Source organism: Antechinus flavipes, chromosome 4 (assembly GCF_016432865.1).
Source record: "Antechinus flavipes isolate AdamAnt ecotype Samford, QLD, Australia chromosome 4, AdamAnt_v2, whole genome shotgun sequence".
Classification (NCBI taxonomy): Eukaryota; Metazoa; Chordata; class Mammalia; order Dasyuromorphia; family Dasyuridae; genus Antechinus; species Antechinus flavipes.
Window position 1 is genome coordinate 260,650,644 of NC_067401.1, and position 13,759 is coordinate 260,664,402.

The 13,759-nt window shown below is 35.0% G+C and overlaps 1 non-coding gene across 1 annotated transcript; it reads right to left on the reverse strand.

Annotated features, from left to right (window-relative positions):
• Window positions 1-227: 227 nt before the first annotated feature.
• On the reverse strand, window positions 228-330 carry LOC127563584 (U6 spliceosomal RNA). Its single transcript, XR_007954030.1, has one exon. It is a non-coding gene; the product is annotated as a U6 spliceosomal RNA (small nuclear RNA).
• Window positions 331-13,759: the final 13,429 nt, after the last annotated feature.

Below are 13,759 nucleotides of genomic sequence, written 5' to 3' on the forward strand. Positions count from 1 at the left end.
CTTAAGATTGTGATGTAAACTTTCAGATCAGAGCTATATTCAAACAAAATTCTTGTTTTTTAAATAATAATTCCTAGATACAATCAGATATTCATTCAACTCTTTGAAAATTAATTCCAAGAGAAACTTACTCTTAGCTGAGGCAAACAGAAAGTCTATAATAATAATCAAGATGGGATTTAAATAGATCTATTGTTTTAAAAAAAATATTTTGTTATATTTTTACAAAAAATATGAAATACTTTAAGAATTTGAGTATCATCCTTGCATAGGGTAGTGCTAAACTCCATATCATTTCAATTTTAGCATATGTGCTGCCAAAATGAGCAGTCTCCCTTTCCTTTTTGCCAATTGAAAACATTCATTCTAGACTTTTTTCTCTATTTTCTTAAATTTTCTTGAATACTAATACCATCTCTAAGATGTAATTAGGTCTCACATGATCAAAGGAAGTCCTGAAAGAGGGAAATGAAAATATTAAAGCAATGTAAGCTTTGAAAGAAGAACTATTCCCTCATCTCTCTGGCTGTTCCCAAACCTTTTGGATGAAAATAACTAGATACCAGTAGAACTTTTTAGTATGTAATAAGTATTCCTCTCTATTGGGCAGCTAAGTGGGACAATAGATGAAGTACCAGGCCAGGAGTCAGGAAGATTCATCTTCCAGAGTTCAAATCTGGTCTCAGACTAGCTATGTGATCCTGATCAAGTTGCTTAACCCTATTTGCTCCTGTTTCTTCCTCGGTATAATGATCAAATGACAAATCACTCTAGTATCTTTGCCAAGAAAACCCCAAATGGGGTCATAAAGAATCACCCATGAATGAAAAAAAGACTGACAAATTCTCCTCCACCAGTGAATCATGCATTACTTTGGTTCATTGTCTGGGAGAAATTTGTCTCCAATCCTTCTTGGGTACTTATACTACTCAAAGAACAGGTAGGGACCAAAAATCCAATAGCAAAGTGTTCCACTGAGACAAAATAGCACAATAAATTATGGAGAGGGAGGAATCACACAGTAGAATAATTCTCAGTCCCCATACACAAATGAGCACAAACTCCCACAGACAAATAGCATCCTTTTTGGAATTCACCTGCTACAGAAGAGATAGAAAGCTGGTGATCACTTAAGTTCAGGAGTTCTGAGTTGCCATGGTCTAAGCCAATCCAATGACTACACCAGATTTGACATTAATTCAAATCTATCAGGTTACCTAAGGAAGGATGAGTCAACCCAAGTCGGTTACTTAACAGATCAGATTAGAGAGATTTTGAGTAGCCTCTACATTTCTAGGCTGGATGAGATAGAGAAACTCAATTCTCTAAGCAAAAAAAAAAAAAGAAACACAGTGATTCAAGGGAACAAAGACACAGAAAACTTTTGGTCTAAGCTGAGGAAGGGTCTCAGTTCCAGTGGCATCTTTTTTGTCATTAGTGAAGAACTCCTACTTGAGTTTCTACTCGAATCTTTAGATGTATGATACTGTCTTTAGATGTTATGATACATCACAATTCTGCTTCCATAGTTGTCATCCCCTGAATGTCTTGCAGGCCACCAAAATATGAAAAATCTTTTGGCCCTCTCTTTGTAGCAAAGAAGACTGATTTTTTTCTTTTTCTTTTCCTTTTTTTGGGGGTATTTATATTACCTTATTGAAAAATTTGGGTTAAATATTTGGTCATAGTCTGTCATCTCCTTCTAGAATCAAAAGAAGAGAGTTCAAATCCCAGTTGTCAGTTAGTCCTTCTCTAATCTTGTTGGTCATTTATCTTAATTGAGAAAGGAGGAAAAAATTGTTTTCAGCTTTAGGTCCTATGATATGATTTTTGTTGAGAGTTGGCAAAAATCTTCTCCAATGATGGGAAATTGTATTAAGTTGTGAAGAATCAGATCTATACTCTCAGAACATATCATCACTGATCAGTGATCACCTCTTAGCCCCTATTTTTAAGGTTTACAAAGCATTTTCACTACAACAACTTGGTGAGATATATAGGAAAAGTATATCTGTATCCTCTTTTGTAGATGATGAAACAGGCTCACTGAGCCACAATGAGAGCTCTAAACATCAAAGGTAGAATAAAGCTCAAAATCCTTGACTCCAAATCCAATGTTCTTTTCATTACTTCAAAATGTACAATCTATTTCCTGGCTCTAGAGCAGCAGAGATTGGCAATGGACCACATAAAACACTTTGTGGAAGAATTGAGATCATGGCTATCTATCTACCTACCTATCTATTCATCCATGTAGCTATCTATATCTAATCTACCTATCTCTCTTCCTTCACTAAAGGTACATTAACTAGGGCTACACACAAACCTGAAATAGAGGGCTATGGAAAAATTTGTTTCACCACACCCAAACTCATCGACATTTCTCAGAGCTTTACATGCTTCTCATTTCCCTATTCTTTCACATTGTGCAAAAATGGTCTGTTTTGACCAAGGTATGGCAGTATTTTAAAAGTGCTAAACTGGCCCAAATATCTATTCCTTTCCCAAATTAGTTAAGTTTTCTGGTCACCTCTTGTGGGTATCCCCACTTGTGCTTCTTCCTCAGTGTCTATACTCGTTACTAATGCTTGCCTTGTCATAATATTGAATCCTGGTAGAGACTGGCCCAATCACTTAATTTCTTATCTTTTTGTATTTACATTTTACAGTGATTGCTTATTATGCTAGCTGACCTTGCAGTGATTCCTAAAAACAATCCAATCCTATTTTGCAAGACCCTTTTAGCATTTCATATGAAAAGTGGGATATGAGAACAAAGATGATTATAATATCATTACTCCCAAATCCAGAATATATGTGTAGCTTGTTGCATTAATGTCCAGAAGGCCTTGCTATTAGAAGACACATGACAACCAAAGTAATTCTCTATTTGCTCTATCCCCTACACTGTCCCTATTATAATATACAGGATATATTGTTGAAACAAACATTTTGGGTTTTAAAAAAGCAGTATACTATTTTAGCTATTTAGTCATTTCAGTCCTGTCCAACTTTTCATGATCCCTTTTGGGGATTTTCTTGGCAGAGATACCAGAGTGGTTTGCCATTTCCTTCTCTAGCTCATTTTACAGATAAGGAAATTGAAGTAAACATGCTCGGGTCATACAGCTAGTAAGTGCCTGAGGAAAAATAAAATATTTTTAAAAAGAAAATCTAACAATCTTCCCATCTAGTTTTTTAAATAGCTTTTTATTTTTCCAAATACATGCAAAGATAGTTTTCAACATTCACCTTTGCAAAACCTTGTGTTCCAAATTTTTCTGCTTCCCTGCTTTTCACCATTTCCATAGACAGCAAGCAATCTAATATAGGTTAAACATGTGAAATTCTTCTAATTCTCTCCATATCATCATGCTACACAAGGAAAAATCAGATCAAAAGGTGAAAAAAAAAAAAAAACTAGGGAAAAATAATCAAATAAGCCACAACAGCAATAAAATAGTGAAAATACTATGTTTTGATTCATGCTTAGTTGCCATAGTTCTCCCTCTGGATGCAGATGGCTCTTTTCATTACAATCCAATCAGAATTGCCTGGAAATTGAAAAGAGCCAAGTTCATCACAGTTCATCACATAATCTTTGTTGTTTGTGTACAATGTCCTTTTGGTTATACTCATTTCACTTAGCCTTAGTTCCTGTAAGTCTTTCAGGCTATTGTGAAATCAGCTTGCTCATCATTTCTCATAGTACAATACTATTCCATTTTATTCATTCATATATTATAACTTATTCAGCCATTCCCCAACTGATGGGCACCCATTCAATTTCCAGCTCCTTGCCACTACAAAAAAGGCTACTACAAATGTTTTTGCACATGTAGGTCCTTTTCCTTTTTTAATGATCTTTTTGCTTCCCATCCAGTTTTAATTGGCTCCAGCATTCCCATTGCACAAAAGACATTAGACAGTGCCCCCCCCCCAAAAAAAAGACTGTTGAGTTTTTAGACTATCATTACACCAAAAAAATAGGGTTTTTTTTCAAGCTTGATATTGAGGGTTTCTATCTTACTTAGCTTCCCTAAATGTGCCACCCTATTTAGTGTGAAGATAAAGAAATACAATCCACTCCCTGCTCCTATTTAAATGAGTTGAGTAACACGGTTCACTTCTAACTTTGGCTCTGCCCCTTACTTTCTGGATGACCTTTTCAATTCATCTACTCACTCTTAGCCCATTTCCTCATCTGAAAATAAGAGGGTTCAATTAGACAACCTTTCAAAGGTCTCCCATTTCTAGAGCTCTGCCTTCATTATCGCAAGCCCCTAACTTTGCATTCAGTTTCAGCTGTAATTAGGCATTGCTAATGCAATGGCTGTTCTGCTAGCACTGAGAAATCTACAGCTGATTGCTATTGCTATTTTTCTCAATTACTGCTTTTCTTGCCTTTTACTATCATGTGCTTAAATATAGCATTTCACTAATTAGTTTCATTTCTCAATTTCTAAAAGTTGAGAATCCCCTTAGAAACTAATAGATGTAGCTTTTTGAAATGGTGTGATGTTATGCAACTTTAGTTCAGGTTTAGGGAGACCACACAGCTTTAAACTGGATGGAGTTTGTATTGCTGTACTGGATTTGTAGTCCTACAAATAACTAGCTTGGTAGGTGATTTAAAACAAAAACAAAAACAAAAACAAAAAAAACAAAAGCATCCTTGGAGATCCTAGTTTTCTTTACCAGTCATATTCCAGGCACTGTGCTAAGCACTGAGGATACAAAAAAGACAATATACCTGCTTTCAAGGATACCTCATAGAAGAGACAACATGAAAACAAATATATACAAAGCAAGCTATCTAGAGGATAAATAGGGAATAATTAACAGAGGGAATGCCTTGGAATTAAGAAGGGTAGGGAAAGGTTTCCTGTAGAAGATGGGATTTTAGTTGTATAGGAGAGAAGACAAAAAAGTTCTTTGTGCTATTGGCAAATGGCTTGAAATTTTTTTTAAAGAAAAACACTAAGTAATGCTTTATTTTCAGGTTGAAAATGTTTTAAGACTAAGTTCATCTTCATTTTTAGCGATGGCATATTAGAAAGAAAATATTGATCCCTATTAACCTGAGCAAGTCACAACCTTTGTGAGTCTCAACTTCAATATCTGTAAAATGAGAAAAAATAATACTTGTCCTATCTGTCTCATAATGTTGTAAAGTGCTCTGTAGGCCTCAGATGAATGCTTAAATATGAGTTGTTACTGTTTTATGATGTGAAAGCTGAGTGCATAGAGACTAAGGGATTTCCTTAGAAACAAGGTTAGCAAGAAAGCCAAGATTTCAGGTGGTAAGTGCTGGGATTATGGACCCCACTAGTTTGTGGGTGCAGAGTGAGATTTGGGCCGGGGAAACAGAGAGAAAGCTTTGAAAGGCCAAACAGATTTGGGAAGTCAAAGTAGGCAATGAATTAGAACCAGGTGAGCAGGATAAATTCAGGGTATGAATGAATAGCATTGGTCAGCACAAGTAACATTTTGGAAATCAAGCAGACACATAATTACCAGGATCCCAAGTACTAGAGGGCAGAATAATATTGGTGGTCAATTATATAGGCAAACAGGAAACCAGATAATCTTATTTGAAGTGAGGAAGGGCATGGCCATCAAAACAGATGCAAGGTATGAGTAGTGACTTCAAAACTAGCTCAGTCCCTTTGCCTCTATTTTTATAAACTTCTTAACAGATTGGAATGATCTCTTTAATCAGCAAGCCTGAGGTAAATGAAAGTATTTGATTAGATTAAAGAGTAAAGAAAGGGGGAGGCATCAAGAATTGCAGTTCCTTGCACCCTTGCATAGATCTTTTTGTTGTTGTTAAAGCTTTTTATTTACAAAACATATGCATGGGTAATTTTTCAACATTGATCTTGCAAAATTTTCTGTTCTAATTTTTCCTTCCTTTCCCTCACTACCTCCCCTAGATGGCAGGTAGTCCAATACATGTAAAATATGTTAAAATATCTGTTAATTCCAATATATGTATACATATTTATACAGTTAATTTGCTGCACAAAAAAAAAAAAAAAAATGGATCTAGGGGGAAAAAAAACCAGAGAAGGAAAATAAAATGCAAGCAAACATCAACTGAAAGCATGAAAATGCTATGTTATGGTCCACACTCAATTTCCATGGTCCTTTCTCTGGGTATAGCTGGTTTTCTTCATCACTGAACTATTGGAAGTGGTTTGAATCATCTCATTGTTGAAGAGAATCGGTCATCGTACAATCATGTTGTCATGTATAATGATCTCCTAGTTCTGCGCATTTCACATAGCTTCAGTTCATGTAAGTCTCTCCAGGACTCTCTGAAATCATCCTGCTGATCATTTCTTACAGAACAATAATATTCCCTAACATTCATATACCATAATTTATTCAGCCATTCTCCATCTGATGGGCATCTATTCAATTTCCAGTTTCTAGCTACTACAAAAGGGGCTGCCACAGACATTTTTGCACATGTGGGTCTCTTTCCCTCCTTTAAGATCTCTTTTGCCCAGATCTTTTAACCACAGTACCAGCAGTCAGGGGCAGAACAGATTTATATAATTTTAAAAATAATTTCATAACTGAAACTGAATAGTAAATATTGTCTCTACCCACATGCTATTCTGATATCTCATTGTGGCATAGAAGTAACCCTGAGATTTCAAGGACTAATACAGTGGAAAAGTTGCTCTGGTTAAAGGACCAAAAATCTGGAAAAACTTAGGTATGGATCTAGCAATAAATTTGCATGTCTTTTTATGCAGGACTATCATAGCCAATACGCTATAGAAAAGAGAAATTCTGATCTTGAAATCATGAAACCTGTGCATAAATCCTGGTTCAGATACTTGCTATCTGTGTGACTCTGAGCTAGTCACTCTGAGTCTCAGTGTCTCATATATCAAGAACAATACTTATTCCATTTCACAGACTTATTGAAGAACAAGTATTATGTTTTAATATTAGGAAAATAGAAAACATAATAGATCATAAAAAAATCACACAATTATATCAATAGAAAGTTTTCAACACAATATAATAATCATTTATGTTCAAAACATAAAAGCAGAGGGATAAATGAACTTTTCCTTAATAAAGAGTATCTATTGTCATTTTACTGTGAGCCTCTTTGTGTGGTAAATTCTATCTACTCTCCATTAGACTATGAGCTCTTGAGAGCAGGCACTTTTACTTATATATATAATGCCTTGATAAGTACTCATAGACTTAAAGTCAAGAGTGTGCATTGCTGATAATGAAGAAATGCTATGGACTTTTTCCAATAAGAAAAAATATAAAGCAAAGATGTTAATTGTTCCCACCTTAATTTGATATAGTTCTAAAAATGTTAACCTTAATAATAAGGCAAGAAAAAGAATTCAAGGGAATAAGCAAAGGCAGAGAGAAAACAAAATTATCCACTATACATAGGGGAAGAGTTCTGACCAAACAAAAGATAAAGAGGATCATAGGTGATAAAATAAATGATTTTGTTTACTTAAAATTGAGAAGATTTTGCACAAAAGTAATGACTTTAGAATTAGAAGGAATATAACTAACTAGGGGAAATATTTAAAATAGATTTCTTTAGCAAAAGTCCAACATTAAAGAGATTCAGGAAATGATACAAACATATGTCAAGAACCATTCTCCAACAGATAAATGGTAAAAAGATATAAACAGGCAGCTCTCAAGGAAAGAAATCCAAGCTATTGACAAATATATATTAAAATGTTCTAAGTCACTAGTAATTTTAAAAATGCAAATAAAACAACTCTGAGTTCTCATCTTGTGGGTATCCAGTTGTCCTGATCCATATCTGGGCTCTGGAGGGGAAAAGGAGGCAGGTGACCTTGCACAGCTTTTCCTCACTTAAGTCCAATTCACTTTCATGTCAAGGCATCACCTCCCTGATGTCCTGGGCCTTTTCAAAAATGAAAGACAAGGATTAACTAGGTTAGCTAGGTGGTGCAGTGGATAGAACACCAGCCCTGAACTCAGGACCTGAGTTCAAAGCTGGCCTCAGACACTTAACACTTCCTAGTTGTGTGGCCCTGGGCAAGTCACTTAACCCCAATTGCCTCAGCCAAAAAAAAAAAAAAAAAAACAAAAGAAAGAAAGACAAGTAACAACAATCCCACCAGGTTAACAAAGATGATAAAAAAGAAAAACAACAATTGTTAGGGATTGTAGGAGGACAAGAATAGAAGTGAGAATTAGAATAATTTATATAATAATGACAATAATATTTATATAACAATATTTGTATTATGTGTAACATATAATACAATTAACATATGCATTAGATATAATGCACATATGTGTATAATAACAATAGAGAAAAACAACTTTGAAAGACTTTAGAACGCTGATCTACCAAATGATAAACACTTTTCCCTCCAGGACCATTACAGATAATAAATAGTAAGTAAACAAAATAGCAAATAGAAATCAGAGAACTTATCCAAATTATAATATATAAGAATCTCATGTATTCTAATCTATACAAATTAGAATATGAAAAATTGAATTAGCTTTTTAGCTGAGAACAAGATGAATCTCAATTTAAACCCAAAACAAAGAATACTCTCTCCCAGAAGAGATGATTTCTAGCTATCTGGAATCTCAAATGTTGAGCAAGTCCAGAGATAAGGTGGGGCCAGCTTCCCATTCATGTCTGCTATCTCTCTGGAGAGTTTTCTATCTACCAGTCTCACCCCAAAAGTCTGCCTCCAATCCAGAGTCACATTTCCCCCTGTAAACTAACAATACACAAAATGCCTCAGAGCTTAGGTAGAATTCAGTTAGACTCTTTCAAGGAAATATTCATTTGCCAAGCTCATAATAAGAAAGAATATTTTTTTTAAATGCTTTATGTGTAAGTTGTGACTTTAAGTTCATTTAATGAATAATGATGAATAACTTATAATGGTGAAAGGAGGGGTTATGCCAAAAAAGATTGATTATTGAGCAGAAGAATTCACCTATCTTAAAAAAAAAAAAAAAAAAAAAAAAGGTTTCTATTCTTATTTTAGGGCTAAGCTGGACCCATGATAGTTTCCTGTTAGTTTATGTTCAAGACTGAAACAAAACAAAACACCTATAGTCATTCAACAATTCATTTAGATATTTACTTAGCAATAGCAAGTGAAGGATATTTAACAAGGATAGAGTGATGAACTCCTTTAGTTAATTCAGTCAAGCAAAACTCCTCTGCCTAAGCTGCCCATTATGGTTCACCAACCAAGTATTAGAGAGATACTAAAACTATTCAGATAAGCAGGAAATGATGTCAACAGCCTGAGACTTTAGAGTCTTGAGCCACTCATATATGCTCAGTATGATGATCCATACCTTTTTAAGGGAAAATTGACTTAACTAGCCTGGAAATTTGTTGTTAGGGTATCTTTCTCACAACAATTATTTATTTTCCTCTTTTTCTGAGAGTCTTGGGACTTTGTGAGCTCTTTATTAAACTAGTAAGAGAGTGAGAGGAAATTTTCCCTCATTCCCTTCCTCCTCTGCAACTGAAGAGATATCTAGAAATTTGAGATTCAGTCTCAGACAATCATATGCATACGATGCCATTTTTGAGTAGGTAATATAAATTTTTGTATTTAATACTTAACAACTATGATCTATCTCAACGAAGGGAAGATCCACATTGATGAAATCATGGATTGGTTGGAGTATGAACTTTTTTGAGATTGAGGAGTATGAACTATCTTGCTGTTGAAGATGAAAGAAGGATTTCAAGTGATCATCTAGCTAACAGAAGGATGGTACCTAAAGTATAATCAGTTCTATTTTAAGCAAATAGAATTAGCTGGTCCATAAGAAATTTAGGAAATCTGCAAACAAGCAGACAAGGGTAGCTTGGCTATAGCATCATGGTCCAAATGGAAGAATCATGGGATCATTTTTATTTAGAATTGACCTTAGGCTTTAAATATCACTTACTCCAATACCAATTTTATAGATAAGGAAACTGAGACCCAGAGATATGAAATAATTTCCCCAAAGTCACACAAGTAATAAGTAATGAAAAAAGTCTTTTTAAATCAGGAACGGGAAGGGCTAATGGATAGTGCCAGACCTGGAGTCAGGAAGACTTATCTTTTTGAGTTCAAATCTCACCAGACACCAGGTGACCCTGGACAAATAACTTACCTCCATTTACTTCAGTTTCCTCATCTGTAAAATGAGCTGAAGGAAAGAAATGGCAAACTACTCCAATATCTTTGTCAAGAAAACCCCCAAAAGGGTCACCATGTGTAGGACACAACCAAAACAACTCAATAATAACAGCAGGAATTCTGGGTTCTGATCTTGACATTATGGCTAACTCTCTATGTGATCGTGAACAAGTTACTTGACTTCTCTTAGTTTCTGTTTTCCTATTTGTAAAATGAAGAAGCTAGAATAGTCTAAGATTCTTTCTCATGCTAATATTTTATGTTTCTAAGCTAGCTTTTTAGGCATGGTTAATGGAATCAACTAACACATCATGCCCTTTTGTACTTAATTTTATTGGAGCTGTTTGTTAGTTTTTTTTTTTTTCTCCATTTCTCTGTATAATATAAAGATTGCACTTGGCAAAGTAAAGAAAAAAAAAATCTGGAAGATTTTACAATGCTGGAATGGCAGTTTTTTTTGAGGACCAGTCTTTCTACATATATAGAGAGACTGACATTGTCCATAAGCTAGCCACTAAGTTATGAATTCTTTGGCTATAGCAACGCAATAAAATAATTCATTATTAAAAGAAGTAAACATAAGTATTTAATTCACAATAGGGAATGAGAAATTGGGTAGACAACTTATGTATCTTTGCACCCTTTTTGGGGGTCCCACCAGGGATTTGTATATTAAATCCTGTAGGGCTGACTTTTTTTTTTCTTGTGAGACAATTGGGATTACACAGATAATAAGTGTTAAGTATCTGACATTGAATTTGAACTCAGATCCTCCTGACTTCAGGGCTGGTACTCTATTCATTGTACCATTTAACTGCCCCTAAAATTGTCTTTTGAGGTATGTGCTGATAAAGTTCTATTCTAGAACTAAGTTATTTCCTGCCAATTGGCCTCTGCTTAGTGAAGTTGGTCCTACCTTGAACTACCTTTTATGAATATTTTTGCAGTCTCTGTGATGTTGAACCAGAGTTTTTCCATCATGAGTTCTTAGGAATTGTCTTAGATCATTCTATTGTTGAGAATAGCTGTTATTCATAGTTGAACATCATATGATATTGATTGTATATAATAATTTCTCCTAGTTCTGCTCACTTCATTTTGCATCAGTTTGTTAAGTTTTTCCAGGTTTTTCTGAAATCAGCCTGCTCATCATTTCAATATAATACAATAATATTCATTTACAATCATATATCACAACTTATTCAGTCATTTCCCATTCATGGGCAACCTCTTAATTTTCAATTGGCTTTTTGGACAGTCTCTTTGTGTTCAGTTTTTTCCCATTCAGAGCCCCAAATGATCTTCCTTAAAGCTCAGGTCTGAGCATGTCACTTCCCTACTCAATAAACTCCAATAGTTCCCTATTACCTCCAGGATGACATATAAAACCCTGTTTGGCTCTAAAAACCCTTCACAACCTGGTCCTTCTGTACCTTTTCAACCTTCTTATACTTTAGTCCCTTTCTTTTACTCTGCAATGCAACAATAGTGCCCCTGTTTCTTCATCTCCTAATTCCTTGCTCTTTCTCTGGATGTCACCCATGCCCATAATGTTCCATCTCCTTACCTTTGCTTCCTGGCTTCCTTTAAGGCTCAGCTTAAATTTATTTTCTTAAAGAGGCTTTTCCCAATCTCCTCCATAATTCCACTAACCCTCCTTATGAGGTTGACCCCCCCTTAAATGATTTCCAATACTCATAATGCCTTCCATTATCTCAATGAAGAATACCTTCCATTTTTCTCTCTCACACACATACACAGAGTATTGTCTCCAACATTGGAATATAAACTCCTGAAAGGTTAGGACATTTTAAAAAAAACTTTAAAAAATATCTCCAGTATTTAGCAAAGTCCTTGCTGCACAGTAAGTACTTGTTGATTGATCATTGTTCTTGTTTGTCCTTGACTATAGGATAAATAAGAGGACTATAACATCAGGGAGATGATACAATGACATGATCTCCTTGGATGATTGTTGATTTATAGAACCAAAGAGAGAGGACAGAGCAGTAGAGGTGGAGTCAAAGGGATCTGGGTTCAAAATTTGTGTTTCTTGCTATGTATGCTTAACTTTGACAAACCATTTAAATCTCTCTAGGTTTTAGTTTTCCTCCCCCACAGTAAAATCATGTGAATGACCTTCCTTAGCTGACTTCTTTGCAGCTCTAAATCTTTATCTCAGTATCTGGAGGACCCAGCCCTGCCACAAACTAGATTTCTCTAGGTCTCAGTATCTCCAGGTTTTAAATTAGTGGGGAGTGGAGAGGTAGATCGAATGATTTCCTAAGATCCTATTCAGTTAAATTAAATCTGCATCTAGAGAGAACTATAGATACTGAGGATAGGTCAAAGTATACTATTTTCACCATTTAAAATTTTTGATTGCTTTTTCTTTTTTGTGTTTTTTCTTTTTGTTCTGATTTTTCTTTTACAACATGACTAATATGGAAATATGTTTAAAATAATTGTACATCTATAATCTATATGAGATTACTTGCTGTTTGGAGGAGGAGGGAGAAAAGAAAATATGGAACTCAAAACCTTACAAAAATGAATGTTGAAAGCTATCTTTACATGTAATTGGAAAAATAAAATGCTACTCAAAAAAAGAAAAACACAATTTTTTAAAAGAACCTATCCAGTTCTAACAATCTTTTTCTAAAATCTTTTCCAGCACCAATGTCCCCAATCTGTTCCTTGTGTTTTTCCTGTTATATTTTGGTGATTGGGAAAAGAATTCAGGCGAAAGCATTTTAATTTTAAAAATCTCATCATTCTCCTTGCAGATATATCAAGTGACATCATTCTCCTTGTGGATATATCAGGTCCCCTAGTAAGTATCCAAGGTGAGATTGAAGAGGCTATGTCATCAGGAAGCAAAGAATCTGCAGCCTGCAGGGACTGGTAGGGTGGGACGTATAAACTGGCACGTACTTTTTTTGGCAATCACCTTCAGAGCTCATCTGCGGCCAATTCAATTACTTTTCCTTTCCCATTAGCAGTCACTAGAGCTGATGTAATTGATCCCTGTGGTTCTCCATCTAACTTCAGATAGCTGTTTTTACTTCCATTTCCAAAGTCCCCCAAAAGAAATTCAAGACAAAAGAATAAATCCAGTCTTGACTCTGTCACCAGCTCTCTAAATGACCTCAGATATTAAAGTTCAACAAATATAGGAATCTCCTATGTCCCTTTTCCAAATAAGTCCCCCTTTCTCATAGGTTTTATGAAGGACTAGAAGTCCATCTTTCAGGTCTCTTTCAGCTTTAACCCTCTGTGATTCTAATTAGTAATGAGAATCCTCTTCTCATCACTAAGAGGCTCAATCAATCATCTTGGGATTAGCAGATCTGTTCTGATTCTGGTTTGCAGGCAACAAAAGAAATGTTCTTGTCAAAGGAAAACAAACAAAACAAAACACATCTCAATCCCCTTCACCCAATGTGTATTGCCAAGACATTTAAGAATGAACTATCACAGCATTGTCACACAGAACTGAAAACAAAACATAATGCTAACCATCATATAAAGAGATAAACCAAAGCACAAGAGAGCAAGGA